General features: G+C 40.5%; 1 non-coding gene across 1 annotated transcript; it reads right to left on the bottom strand.

Moving 5' to 3' along the window:
• Positions 1-10748: 10748 nt before the first annotated feature.
• LOC119064860 (U6 spliceosomal RNA) lies at positions 10749-10855 on the bottom strand. Its single transcript, XR_005085498.2, has one exon. It is a non-coding gene; the product is annotated as a U6 spliceosomal RNA (small nuclear RNA).
• Between the last annotated feature and the right edge of the window lie 3707 nt (positions 10856-14562).

Below are 14562 nucleotides of genomic sequence, written 5' to 3'. Positions count from 1 at the left end.
GTGTTTCTACTTCTGAGAAAGGCCCATCTGTCTTTCCTCTTTTTATTATACTTTCATTTCTTTCTCTTTTATACATAGAAATTCTTTATGTACTTTAGATCTAAAATGTGTGAAAAATATCCTCTTCCATTGTGCAGCTTCTCTTTTGCACCATCTATGTGGTATCTTTTAATGATTAAGAGTTTGTGTTTTTAATTTTACTGCGGTTTAATTTCTCAGAATTTCCCCTTATGGCTTATATTTTTTTATGTCCATTATAATTCCTTTAAATATCACATCAGGGGAGTCTTTTCTGGCTTGTTGAACTGTGTTCCTTCATCATGTAGGTGGTATGTAGATCGCTGAAGCCTACTTCAACTCCATCTTCGAGATTTAATCCTTCTCAAAAGTTGTTCTGGCCTTCACTTTCCTGTCTGAACCTTTTTGGTGAGCTATTAACATAACTAATTAAAGTTTATTCTAAATACTTCCAAAGTCCAAATTAAGAATTATTGCATATTGTCTTAAATAAATATCTGCTTCTTCCCACCAGCTTTCACTCACATCTGGCATATTTCCTGAAAGGTCATGAACTTCAGGGTTCTGTGCTTATCCACTGGTTCTGGTCTGAAACCAGAAAAGTCAGACTCCGAGTTCCTCCATCTCAGTTTCAGAGGAACGTTTTATGGATGGTGAGAGAGATTTTCTTTCTAATCCTATGCAGAGATACATTTTTTTCTGTAGCCAGAACTACATCAAGATGCAATCATTTGCTCTGATTTTTAAACACACTCGAATGATCAGTCTACCTTAAAAATGGTGCCATTAAAGATATGTTTAGGTTTCTATTCAGCCACACAATGTGTTTCTTGGCCCAGGCTTGCTCTTCACCACAAAACCTCCCACCAGACAATAAATGCACAGAGATATTTGCTATCCTTATAAAATATTTAATAATCTTCTAAAGAATGCTTTCTTGTAAAAAGAAAAAAAGTAAAAAGCAGGCCTTGTTTGGTGTGGCTCAGTGGATTGAGCACTAGACTGCAAAGCAAAAGGTCGCTGGTTTGATTCCCAGTCAGGGCATATGCCTGGACTGTGGGCCAGGTCCCCAGTTAGGGGTGCAAGAGAGGCAACTACATATTGATACCTCTCTCTAAAAATAGATAGATAAATAAATCTTTAAAAAAGAGAAGTGCAAATTAAAAAAATAGAAAAGAAAAAGCAGTAATCTGGAGAAATCTTTAGAGAGAAATTTAGGGGATGTGTATTCTCACCTTAGCTATCATGTCACTATAATCCCTCACTGTGCCTCAGTTTCTTCATCTATCAAATGAGGGTATTGAGCTAACGATTTCAAAGTCTTGTTGTTGTTTTTATTTAAATATCTATTTGCTATTTTAACACTGTTTCTGGAAGGAAAGATCCCACCTTTTCTCTTCTTCCATTAGTGTATGTCCTTCTGATCGGCTATGCAGACTTATTGCTGGAGGAGCAGCAGTAAGGCCCCTGAAATCCTTGGCATTCTTAGATGGGACTGGAAGCAGTTTACCAGGTTGACTTAATATAACTGAACACGGTATCTTACTCTAGACATTGACCTTGTCTACCACCATGGAAGGAAATAAACTTAACTTTGGCCAACTATACGTTCCAGCCATATTTGCATTGCCAGTGAGCTCAGATAAAACTTAAAGTATGGTTTCAGTATAAGCTGTCCTTGACTACGGATTGGTGTATTAGATGTTAGCTTCGCTTTCAAGAGAGAATTTTGATGGAAGCATGTTTGAATCTAAACCTTGGAATAATTTTTTATTTTATTTTTTTCCCTTTCACACACACATATAAAACAAATTCTCGAGTCCTTTTTTCTATATGGAAAATGCAGTGTGAATTATCCTATGAGTGCTTACTATGGACTAAGAAATTATATAACTGCTTTAGTCATTAATCTAAAATTTGTATTGATCAATTGATGAGATGTGTGTCAGGCTAACTTTTGTCACAACTATTCTAAAACAAACTCTAATGGGAAATGAAGGCAATAAAACAGTTTTAGTAGGCATTATCACCCAGTCTAGAGATGTCTAAAAATATAACTTCAACTTTCAGTAACTTAATATTTCTTTCAAAGTCTCCATTCTCCTGGAAGAAAATGACCTCAGTCTTCTGAAGATTTTCTGTGTCTGGAGTTAGGGCTCTGATCGTGGGTCATTGTAGAGACACCACAATGGTCCCCAGCCCTGGTATAGGCAGTCTTGTCAGAGCTTCATGGCTCCTTCAGGTCTTGAAGTTTTCTCTGTTGTTTCTGTATTACGTTTGGGGCAAAGTAGTCTTGTATTAAATTTCCTAATTGCCAAATCATCCTGTACAATCATTTCAACCACTAGGTCTTTCCTGTTAGGAAGTGGTGCCCTACTCTCTGTTGACCCAGGAACAGAGCAATCGGCAGGGTGGCTGGAATTTCTGCCTATTCTTAGAGACATTTTTCTTTTTTCCCTCTTTCTCTCTCTTTTTTTTTATTTAGTTATTTTTCAAGTACAGTTTTCTGTTTATTTCTCCCATCCCAGCCCACCCCGCCCCATGCTCCCCCCTCCCTCCCTCCCATTTCCACCCTCCTTAGTTATTATCCCTGTGTCCTTTATACTTGTTCCTCTAAATCCCTCCCATTTTTCCCCTTAAATTCTCTCCCCTCTCCCCTCTGGTCACTGTCCCCTTGTTCTCTATTTCAGTGTCTTTGTTTTTATTTTGCTTGCTTGTTTGTTTTGTTGTTTAGCTTCCTGTTAAAGGTGAGATCATATGGTATTTGTCTTTCAACTCCTGGCTTATTTCATGCAGCATAATGCTTTCCAGTTCCATCCATGTTGTTGCAAAGGGTAGTAGCTCCTTCTTTCTCTCTGCTGCATAGAATTCCATTGTGTATATGTACCACAATTTTTGGATCCATTCATTTACTGACAGGCACCTAGGTTGCTTCCAGCTCTTGGCTATTGTAAATTGTGCTGCTTATGAACATTGTGGTGCATAGGTTCTTTGAAATTGATGTTTTAGGATTCTTAGGTTATAATCCTAGCAGTGGAATTGCTGGGTCAAAAGGCAGGTCAATTTTGATTTTTCTGAGAAAATTCCATACTGTTTTTCATAATGGTTGTACCAGTCTGCAATCCCACCAACAGTGAACTAGGGTCCCCTTTTCCCCACACCCTCTCCAACATTTGTTGTTTGTTGCTTTTTTTATGATGGCCACCCTGACCGGTATAAAGTAGCATCTCATTGTGGTTTTAACTTGCATCTCTCTGATAGCTAATGATACTGAGCATCTTTTCATGTGTCTCTGGATCTTCTGTATGTCCTCCTTGGAGAAGTGTCTGTTCAAGTCCTTTTCCCATTTTTTAATTGGGTTGGTTGTCTTCTTAGAGTGGAGTCGTGTAAGTTCTTTGTATATTTTGGAGATTAAACCTTTGTCTGAGGTATCATTGGCAAATATGTTTTCCCATACAGTTGGTTGTCTTTTTAATTTAATACTGTTATCTTTAGCCATGCAGAAGCTTTTTATTTTGATGAGATCCCATTTGTTTGTTCTTTCTTTTATGTCCCTTGCTCTAGGGGACATATCAGTAAAAATGTTGCTGCGTGGAATATCTGAGATTTTCCTGCCAATGTTCTCCTCTAGGACTTTAATGGTGTCACGGCTTATGTTTAAGTCTTTTATCCACCTTGAATTTATTTTGGTGTATGGTGTAAGTTTGTGCTCAAATTTCACTTTTTTGCACGTAGCTGTCCAGTTCTCCCAACACCATTTGTTGAAGAGGCCGTCTTTACTTCATTTTATGTTACTTCACCCTTTGTCAAATATTAATTGACTGTAGACAGTTGGATTTATTTCTGGGCTCTCTGTTACTTTCTGGTTCTAACCAAGACACCCATTCTCTGAAGAGATCATATTTAACCCTGAGATCTAAAGAAAGAGAAGGATCAATTCAGGCACAGATTGAGAGAAAAACATTTTTTTAGTGGGTTCAGCATGGTCTGGTTGTGTTTCAAATAGTATTATTCTAAATATAATACTTCAATGATTTTCCCCAATAACCCCAGGAATTAAGCATTTCTGATTTTATTGATAATAATTAAAATTCATACTGGTAGGTAATGACAAATGTTCTTAAATAGTTTAAATTATGGCACCTCATAAGATTGGAAAGAAAAATATAAGGGACAGGATAGTTCAGGGTGCCTGAGCTTGGAGGAGAGGAAGAGACATCCTGAGGAATTGATGTGTGAGTCCCAAAGAATAAAAAAGAAGCAGCTGAATAAAAAGTTGAAAGAAAAGCTTCAGATTAAGAAGATATTGGGTGTGAAAACCCTTAAGTGATAAAAAGGTGGAATTTTTGATGAACCAAATGAATGTTAGAGTTACAGCATTGAGCATACATGTGAGGTCTAAATTCACCAGGATTATGAAATACGTTGTGGAAGAAGGATCATCTGAGTCACGGGCAGCAGTGGAAACAATTTGTTCCTTGGCACTTGCATTTGAGAAGCTCCAACCTCCTTACTGCCAAGCAACTCATGTAATCTAAGTATTCGTTTGGCACCTGTGAGTTAACCTCATTGCTCAGAAGGGGAGGGCTTGCATTGAACCTTGACATCACATCTGGAAGATCTCCCAGCTCCAGCTCTCTGCTCCAAATTTTAATGTATCTAAATTAGTTGTGGATCTTGATAAGAATGTAGACCCTCACTTAGGAGATTTGGGCTAAGTACCAAGATCCTGCATATCTAACAAGTTCCCAGGTGATGCCAACATGGCCAGTCCATGGACCACACTATGTGCTGCAGAACTCCAGTCAACACATTTTAGTGAACTGTCATAACTGTAAGTAAACCCGGGATTGAAGAAATACTTTGAAGGTAAAAGTCTTGTGAACCAAGACAGCAGGCCTCACTATGGAAGTTAAATAAACCACAGATAAAGTTCAAGAGTTCTAAAGCTGATAGGGACCTTACACACTGTTTAATAGATTAACTGAAATTAATAAGGGTGGCCCAGCTAATTGTCACAAGTCATGGCTGTGCAATGTCTTTGTGTCCTAAATCATCACTTTTGATTCAGGAAGGCTCAGTACCTAGAGAAAGGTTGATCAAACTGTCTAGGGACAGAAAGGACTGCTGACATTTGTGACAGTTTCCACAGAGCTGATCAAAAATGCAGAATCATTACAGTAATATGTTCACAACATTACTGCATATTCTACTCTGATTATAAAGGCCTCAGTGTATCACTTTTTAGAATAAAGATATCACTTAAGAAAAGAGATACGACATAGCCACCATCCTGTTTTGGCAAGCCACCCGTACTGCTCTCTACTGCAGAGGGGAATTTAACACGAGGTAACAAGTCTCCACCTGGTCATGCGTATCTGTCACATTCTTCCCCATTCACACTCTTTGTAATATAGCCACATGCTCCCTAAGACTCTGCCCCTTAATTAGATGGGAAAATTGACTTGCACATAATGTAAGAGGATCTTACATTAAGATGTATGTCTGTCTATCTATCTATCTATCTATCTATCTATCTATCTATCTATCTATTTCTGTATCTATGTAGAAATATATAAAACAATTTTTAAAAAAATTCTGGAATCTGAATTAGATCATAATAAAGCAAGAGAGGCAACTAGGAGGCATTTCAGAGCTGGTTTAGGGAAAAGAGATTTTTATGAGGGACTTTAATAGGAAAATCAGAGATTCAGTTGAGTCTGCTTTTCCCAGAGAGAAGCTGAGGAAATAAACCCCTCACTACTCAGATCCATTCAGAATGATCCTCAGCTTTGGTCACTTGAGAAGGATCTGATCTGGGGACTGGTTTCAAAGTGCAGGAAAGGGAACTTGCTTCCCAGTACTTCCTCTCCTATTACTAATGCTAACCTTTCATCTCACATTAAGAAACAAATTGCAAATGCCAACACCCTGTTCATAGCTGACTTATTTTACTTCAAAGAATCAATCTAACTTAGTATTTCTGAATTTATCAAGAAGTACAATGTGCCCATTACTGCACTAGCTACCACGGGAGGTGCTAAGATATGCTCTGAGCCTTGGTTCTCCAAAAGCAAAACTCAAGGCAGGGATAAAAGCCCTGACCCCATGTTTGGGGGTGGAGTGCAAGCTCAGTGGATGTGCATTAAAAATAAAAATAGAACTGAAGCAGGAAAAGATGAGAAACAGTTTGTTGGTTTATTCTGCTGAGCACTTGTTTAGTTTGAGTCTCAGTGAGAAAGCACTGGATGCTGGAAGATTGTTTTCTAACACACAGTGCCTCCCCCGGAGGGGCTATATAGAAAACTCTATATTGGAGTGGTCCACAGAAAAATGAAGGAGGAGGAGTGGATCTGCCTGTCTCCCCCACTCCATCTCCTGCTACACGTCAGTCACATAGGGTACATAGGGTTTACCCCACATGTGAGATCTGATTCCTTCACATGTTCAGTTCACATCATCTGATCCTTTGGTGACCTCTCAGTAAAGCAGAGGCCATTTCATCCAATTCCAAAGAAGAGAAGCACATAGCATGAACATAGCTCAGCTTAAGGTTTTAAATGATACTCCATCCAGTGATCACATGAAGCTCAGTTAGAGTGCTGGACCAAGAGGCGGGGTAACGGTCTGTTCTGGGAGGCAGGAGGTGTGCTGGAAAAGTGAAGCAGCCAAGGGCACCCAAGGTGGAGCCAAAAAAGGCTCCTGCCACAGACTGTGGACTCCCTACTGCACCGTATTTCATGCCTTCCAAACATCTGGCTGCTGTAATGCATTATGAGACATCAGTTTCATTTATCTAGCTGTCAATGTATTTATCCATTCATTCATTTATTCTGAGAGAATGAAGACACCTTCACTCCTTTCCCAAAAGGGAAATTATCGGCCCGATCAGATACAGAACTTACTTCAGTGTGAGCTAGCTGTCATGTCTTAGGGACCTAAGGGGACAAGATGCTCCAAAGAGACATGGTGCCTGCCACTCATCTATAGGAATAAGTTTATCTAGAAATCAGGGTGTGATTTGAGAGTGTCCTGAACCTAGTGACCCGAGGTTGTGTGAACATTCAGGCTGTGAGACAGCACCGCAGCTGTATGAACCTCACATTATTCATTATTCATGGAAAATGAGGATACAAAACCTCACTGATCGTGCAGTAGGCTTCCCACTGACCACAGGAATAAAAGTGTTTATTAGTATTTCTGAATTTATCAAGCTGTGCTGGATTTCCTGCTCACTGGCTCCCCGGCATCTCCTTGTCTAAGAACCACCAATGACTTGTTCTGTGAGACCATTATTACTTGGAATAAATGAGGTTAATGTGAAGTTATTGCTTATGTTCAGGAATATCCAAACTAAGGAGGCCATATCTCTTGAACTGGACAGGAGACCCACTCTCCTGAATGGGAAGTCATGTTTGCTGTCCATGTTCAGGATAAAGGTAAAACCCTCCAAGAGGAAATTGGCTGAGAAGCCAAGCTCTTCATGGGCCATAAGCAGGAAGACAGGGTAACCCTGAGGTATTTACAAGTCCAGGGATATGTTCCCTTGTTCTAAGGAACTGAGTTTTGCCATGTGGAAGACGACCAGGACCTATGAAGTAGGGATGGATCCAGACATGAGCAGACTTGCTAGAGATTAAAGTAAAGGTAATTATGCTCATAGCTCTCTCTGGCTTTTCTTTTACATAGTTATCATAGTTATCGGCCCTTCCAGGGCTGTCCTAAGAAAAATAAAGAATTTAGTTACAATAACTGGTCCACTAAAACTGAAGGCAAGCTGCAGTAAAACAGATGAATTATAGAGACACATATGTCTTCCCTGCTTCTATCACACAGTCTGATCCCTTAAAGCTGGGGAAAGCTTATTCTTCTAAGGGGGTAGGTAGCCCTCAGTGTGGTATCTGGGAGATAATCAGCACCAGGAGCTGACTGAATGTTCTTTCTTTTCCATTCCGAGTAGAAAGACAGCCCTCATGGAATCAACCATAGCCTTTTACAAGAATTTATCTCATAAAGGCAGTAAAGATGTTGGTTTTGGGCCCTAGCCATTGACTAAAACATAATTACCTCACCAGAAAAACCATCGTATATCTGCCAGGAAGTCATATAAAGGATAGCAGTGAAAGAGCAATGAAAGATGCGTCGTATTTTTCCTCTTCGTATAGCAGAGTCGGAAAGATAACTAAGAATGGAGATCCTTAGTGAAGTTCTGGTCAGGCAGTCTGATGTCGGATTGGGAAATCATGAATCCACTTCACTGGCCTCTTACATTTTTGAAATCCACAGAACACTTGGGTAATCTCACTTAAGGCTCACCACAGCTTGTCATGATGCCTTTTTCAGAGGAGTGAATCAATGCTAAGGATGACTTGTGAAAGTCATAATTGACTTGTTAAAGTCACATATGTATCTCTTGCAGAAACAGCCAGAACAAGAGCCCAAGCCTTCTGATTCTGGGCCATATGACTTTCACATTGGTAACAGCTATTTCTATGGTGGTAACTGGATGGAGGATAAGAGAGAAGACCAAAACTGGGCAGCCACTTAGTATAAACCTTTCCCTAATGTCCCCTAAAGGACTTGCAAGACATGCCAACTCCAAGCAATCTTTCTCCACTGAATAGAAACTGTGACAGATATGAAATAAAGCATGAAAGACCTACAACAAAACTCCATGCACTGACACTGAATCCAGAGGCCCACTGTACATGGTTGAAACCCTTGCCTTGAGTAGATTAGAAATTCCCCTGTTTCTAGATCCCCATACATAAAGCAGGGAGTGAGGACACCTGGGAAAATGAGCTGCTTTCCGATTCCCTTTTCAATTTGGAATGAATCCTGTACAAGTCTGTACTGGATGAGCTGTGAAAGATCAACATGGGGAACCAAGAAAGGGAATGTGTTACTGTTCAGCTGCAGTAAGTTCAGCTATTGGCTGCCATCTGTTGGGGCCCTACTACAATCCAAGCTGTGTTGATGTGTTGATATAATGCACGCCCGCAAAGTTTTTCCTGACACCTGGTGGGGGTATTGGAAGCATAGAAGAGGAACAGCACTGTGTTCATGGGTTAGGTTTGAATCAGTGACTGGCTGCACAGAGTTTCACAGACAAGACCTAGATGCCACTCAAAAACTCTTTAAGACCCCTTGGCTCTGGCTCAAAACCAAGCAGCAAAGGATGTAAACATTTTATGAGTAGTTGGAGTAGAGAATATCTTCTGGTAGGGGAAAAAAACATTTGGCAAATCCAACACCCACAGAATCTTAGAACAATGTGTTGTTAATCAGAGAATTCCAAAACAGATGCTAGCTCTGGCAGGCACCGGGGTCAATGACAACTGTTTCCCCTCTTCAAGTCCCTCACCTGTCTGTGGGCAGTGGGTTCACTGAGTATATCAATCTTGTTGAGTTGGGGTTGAGTTTTAGTTTTCATTTAATTTTGAAGAAAATTATACTTGGAACCTAGCATCAACATTATAAAAGGTAACAAGTGAGAAAGCCAGCCACTCATTTTTTTCGATGAGGAATTAGAGACTCACAGGCGTGAACTTATTCTCAAAAAATCTACCAAGCTTTGGACATCTCTGGGCCACAGTGGAAGAAGGATTGTCTTGGACTACACATGAAATACATTGCAACATGTACACAGAAAAATCCCACAATGTTTTTAGTAAATTTAGCATTTTGTGCTGGGCCACATTCATAGTCACCCTGGACTACATGCACCCTGCAGGTCATAGGTTGGACACCCCTGATAGACCATTACTGGGAGAGCTAATATCCAGAATTAGTTATACAGGGTCTTTCTTATGTCATAGGCACTGCAAAGCACTTCACAGAATGTTTTCTTAAAAGTTCATCACGATCCATTTACTTCTACAAACATAGAATAGGAGAATTAGGGAAGTGAAGTGATTTGTGTGACAGTAAGTGGCTGTGATGAGTTACAGTCCCAAGGATGAGCCAGTCATCCTTGACTCAGTTTATGTTGTAAGAATTTCAGACAAATGTCCTGACTACTGTGGCCTCTCTCTCTCTCTCTCTCTCTCTCTCTCTCTATCTCTATCTCTATCTTCTGTCTGTCTCTGTCTCCAGAGCATCCTCCAGCTAGCTTTCATTCATTGAAAGCCCTGTAATTTGCATGGGATCTGAAATCGTACTATCTTCCGTTTAGAGCCCTTCCTTATTTTAGTTCCTGGACCATTCTCGGAATGCACAGCCTGTGTTGTACAGCTGCTCCACTAAATCACCCTCCCATGCTTTTCCCCTCCCTCTCTGATCTAGTGCCTTGGTCTAAGCCTGGTTTAGGACCCTTCATTATGTACATTCATCCTCCTTCTCATCCTGATCTTGCACTGCCCTGTGAATGCAAAAATATACCCAACCTCTCTGAACATTACTTTCTAGACTTACATATCTCGCCTTCTGATCTCTGAGTCTTGCTTATTCCATTCCTTGTCAATACAGTAATAACTACTTTTCTCCCTACTTCCTCTTCCACCATCTCTTCCAGTGAAAACCCACACATCTATCAAACTGCTTCACAAACACCATCTTCCACATGCAGCTTTTCCTGTCTCATATCCCCAAGGCAGGATTTGCTTTCTTGCCTCTGAGTTCCCATAGCTCTTTTTCTTTCCTGATTAATTACTACAACTCAGGTTCCCCAAGAAGCAGACTCTGAAAATAAGCATAAGGGATTTTTTTCTTAATTTAGATTTTATTGGTTGGAAAATACGGAATGCTTCATGAATTTGCACCCCACCCTGGTGGAGAGGCCATGCTAATCTTCTCTGTATCATTTCAGTGTTAGTAGACGTGCTGCTGAAATGAGCACAGTGAGAAGAATTTTACTGGGGAGTTCTTCAGGGATCAACAGATCTGGGGAAGATTAGCATGGAGACCTCTGGAGATGGGATGGCCCTTCAGAATTGTTCTGGATTATTCCAAGAAGGTCCAGGCCTTTAGATCTCCCTCTATACCAGTCACTGACCCTGAGGATCTAGGGCAAGGACAAAGGACAGTAGAGGATAAAGAAGATTTATCTCTGAACTATCAGCTGTCAACACCGCTGGGAGAATGGGTACTTTTCCCTGAACAGGACAGAGAGCAGGGGTAGAAATGTGAATTGTTCACCAGTCTCCATACCAACTTCTAAGGAATCTGGCATTGTCTGCTTTGTAGGTCATGTCTTTATTTCCTGGACACTATAAATTGTGTCCTAAATATTTCTTGAACTCCTCACAACTGTGACTACAGCCAGTAAGAGATGCTAAGTAAATAATTTGCTGAGATGCATTTACTTTGTGCTCATTCTCAGAACCTTCAGTTTAAAGACATCAGTGAGGTACATCAGACACATATCTATTTTACAGAGGAGAAAACTGAGGCAGAGAATAATTGGACTCGGTCCATGACACAATTAATTTAAAAGCTTCAAAAAAAAAACCCCCACCAATCACTAAGTCTCAGGACTCTCAGGCCAATTGTCTTTCAAAAATTTACCCGATTACCTAAATACAAATAGTAGCTCAAAAAGGGGCCCCAGTCAGGTCAGGGGTTAATAACCTTGCTCTCTAAACCACTTCTCAAAAGTTCCTGCTTCTGAACCTCCCTGAGGTGCCTCAACTTGATAAGTTATTAGACTTCCTTTTGGCCCACATTCACATGGAAAGAGCCAGAACTTGCAACTGAGATTTAAAACAACTCTGGCCCCCTGCCCAGGGCTCACACTGTGAAGAGCGCCGAAAGCATCCTCCAAGAACCTTTAACACAGCCACCACGAGGAAGATGACCTGCATACCATTCCTGAAGTCATTTTCAGGCCACTTGCCAGTCATCAAGTCAGGTCATGAAATCACAAAGAAACCCTTAAAAAAAAAAAGACAACAAGGTCTTCTTCTCTCTCCCATCTCTGTTGCCTGCCCCATAATTACACATGACCCTTCTCTCCCCTAAATCTCAGTGTCAGCAGAGAGTCACCTGTGATGTCACCGATTTCTATAAAAACACTGGCAAGCACGCTGCTGCCTGACCCCAGCCATGTGCTTGGACTGTTTATGTTGAACAGATGTGGCCTGTTACTTAACAGGGTTTCTTGTGCACCGCCACACCCGAAAACCCCAGGAGACTGGGACAGAGAGCAGGTCTGTTTCAATGACCTGCAAAACCCCATTCTGTCATCTTGGCTAAGTTACCTCCTTCTCTTTGGGTTTATTGATAGTTGGACAGAGACATGCACATAGAAATCCTATATAAGCACTTGTGTCCTGGCCTTATTTGCTGCATTGTTAGAGCAGCTCTATCCTTCTGTTCAATGTCAGGTCAGTGGTCCTTAATGTGGCCTTTTCTGTGTCAGCAAACACTATTGATCGTAAGTACAATACCGAAACCTTAGCCTAGACTGGCTTTAAGTTGTTTCCCACTTCTTTGCCCACAGCACTGCATTCCAGAAAAATCATCCTCTTGGTTCTTATGTTAGAGCCTTTCCCCAAGATCACCAAGTCAGGTGCCCTCGAAACACTCTGGTGCTGACATACACTTCATGACGGCCCCAACCATGAAAAAGCAACTATAGAAACTGTTTGCAATGTACTGGCATGTTTCTGTGTCAATTAACTCACACGGTCCACTGGAGATGTTTCTCACAATCGACATAAATCATATTCAGACTCTATATTTTCACATAGATGACACCCTTCACATTTTCACACTTGCACAGCTCTTTTACCTTATTTATTATTACAATTTGCATTCAATACTTATTTTGTATTAGCTTCAGGTATACAGCACACTGAATAGATGTTCATATAGGTTACAATATGTTCCCCACAATAATTCAAGTGACCACCTGGCACCATTGATAGTTATTACTGTACTATTGACTCTATTTCCTATGCTTTACCTTACATCCCACGCCTGTTTTGTAACTACCAATTAATACCTCTTAATCCCATCCCTTTGCACATTTTTGTGATGTTCTTTTATTCCACCCCTGCACGGAAATGATTTCTTTCTTATCTACACTAGTTGAAATCCTACTGAGTTGGACTTTGAGAGCTCAAAGACCAACTCAGATGCTCGCTCTTCCTTCAAGACTACTGGTGGCCCCTTTGTAATCCATATGTGGTTCGCATCACTTTCTGCCTTGTGTTATTGTGTGTGCTCATATCTCATCCTGTCTCTGTTACATAGTAAGCTGGACCAGAGCAGAAGCCAGATGTCAAATGTTCTTCTGTTCCAACAATATCTGGCACAATGCACTGGATCAAGTCAATGTTCAATGAGAAACTGAAAAAGCACCAGGCATATCTTCTAAGTCCCTGCAGTATATGACAAAACAAATTTGAGGACTACTTCAAAATATTTTTATTACCTTTTTATTGAAGTTTAGCACACAGAATGTTCATCCATTAAGCATATAAATTGAATATTTGTAAAAAGGGATTAAAGGCATGCAACCATCTCTAAGATAAATCTATAGAACATGGTTTATACTCCAGAAATAACTACCACCTTCTGCCCCACAGTCAACTCCCAAAAGCAATCACTATTCTGATTTCTAGCACATTAAATTTTTTTCAGCAGTTTATATCAATAGAATCATATAGTATGACCATCTATGTGTTTATTATTAATTTTTGCTCATTACTGTGAGCAAAATAATAGATTTAACCATTTGGTTGCCTTGTAGCCTAGTTCGATTTTTTGTTGCTGAATATTCTAGCACATGAATATTTAATGATTTGTTAATGTTGATGACTATTTGGGCTATTTCCAATTTGGGCAATTATGAATGAAGCCACTATGAACACTCGCACCCATGTCTTTTGGTTCAGTGTGCATGCATTCTGTTACTTATTTAGCAAGAACTGAACCTGCTATGTCAGCATGTATGCATGTCTTCAGCTTTAGTTGATATTACCATACAGTTTCCTAAAGAGGTTTTACTAATGTGCACTACCATTGAGGCACGGACAAGCACGAAGATACAGAAAGGACAGTCACACGTTCAGGTGTGGTGGATAAAAATCAGGAGGGACACCTGGGAGCAAGGAATCCCAGCCCCAGACCAGACCACTGAGCCCAGGATTTCAGTGCTAGGAATATAAGTCCCCATAACTTCTGGCTGTAAAAACCAGTAAGGGTTGAGGTAGTGGAAGAAACTGCAGGATTCTCAGGAGGCTCATCTTAAAAGGCCTGCAATGAACTTAGGACTCATATAGACTCACCCCCTCTGGGATTCAGCACCAGAGCCACAGCTGGAAGGGCACCAGTGTCATACAGGGAGAAATTAGAGTAATTGGTAACTGGGAAAGTGCTGGGAGAAAACTTGTCCCTGAGCAAAACTCTAGAGGTCAGAGGTCATTGTGGACATTGTGACAGAGGACAGAAGTTAGAGGACATTGTGTCAGAGGTCCTGTTGCTTTTTTTTTCCACCAGCACCTGGTATTTTCAGATTTAAAAAGTTTTAGTCATTCAGGTGTGTAGGGCTAGCTTCATATGGTTTTAATGTTCATTTCCCTGATGATAAATAAGGAAATA

Source organism: Artibeus jamaicensis, unplaced genomic scaffold (genome assembly GCF_021234435.1).
Source record: "Artibeus jamaicensis isolate MK-2021 breed Jamaican fruit bat unplaced genomic scaffold, CSHL_Jam_final scaffold_916, whole genome shotgun sequence".
In the NCBI taxonomy this organism is placed as follows: domain Eukaryota; kingdom Metazoa; phylum Chordata; class Mammalia; order Chiroptera; family Phyllostomidae; genus Artibeus; species Artibeus jamaicensis.
The sequence above is the reverse complement of the archived record's forward strand: the minus strand, read 5'-3'. Positions and strand labels throughout refer to the sequence as shown.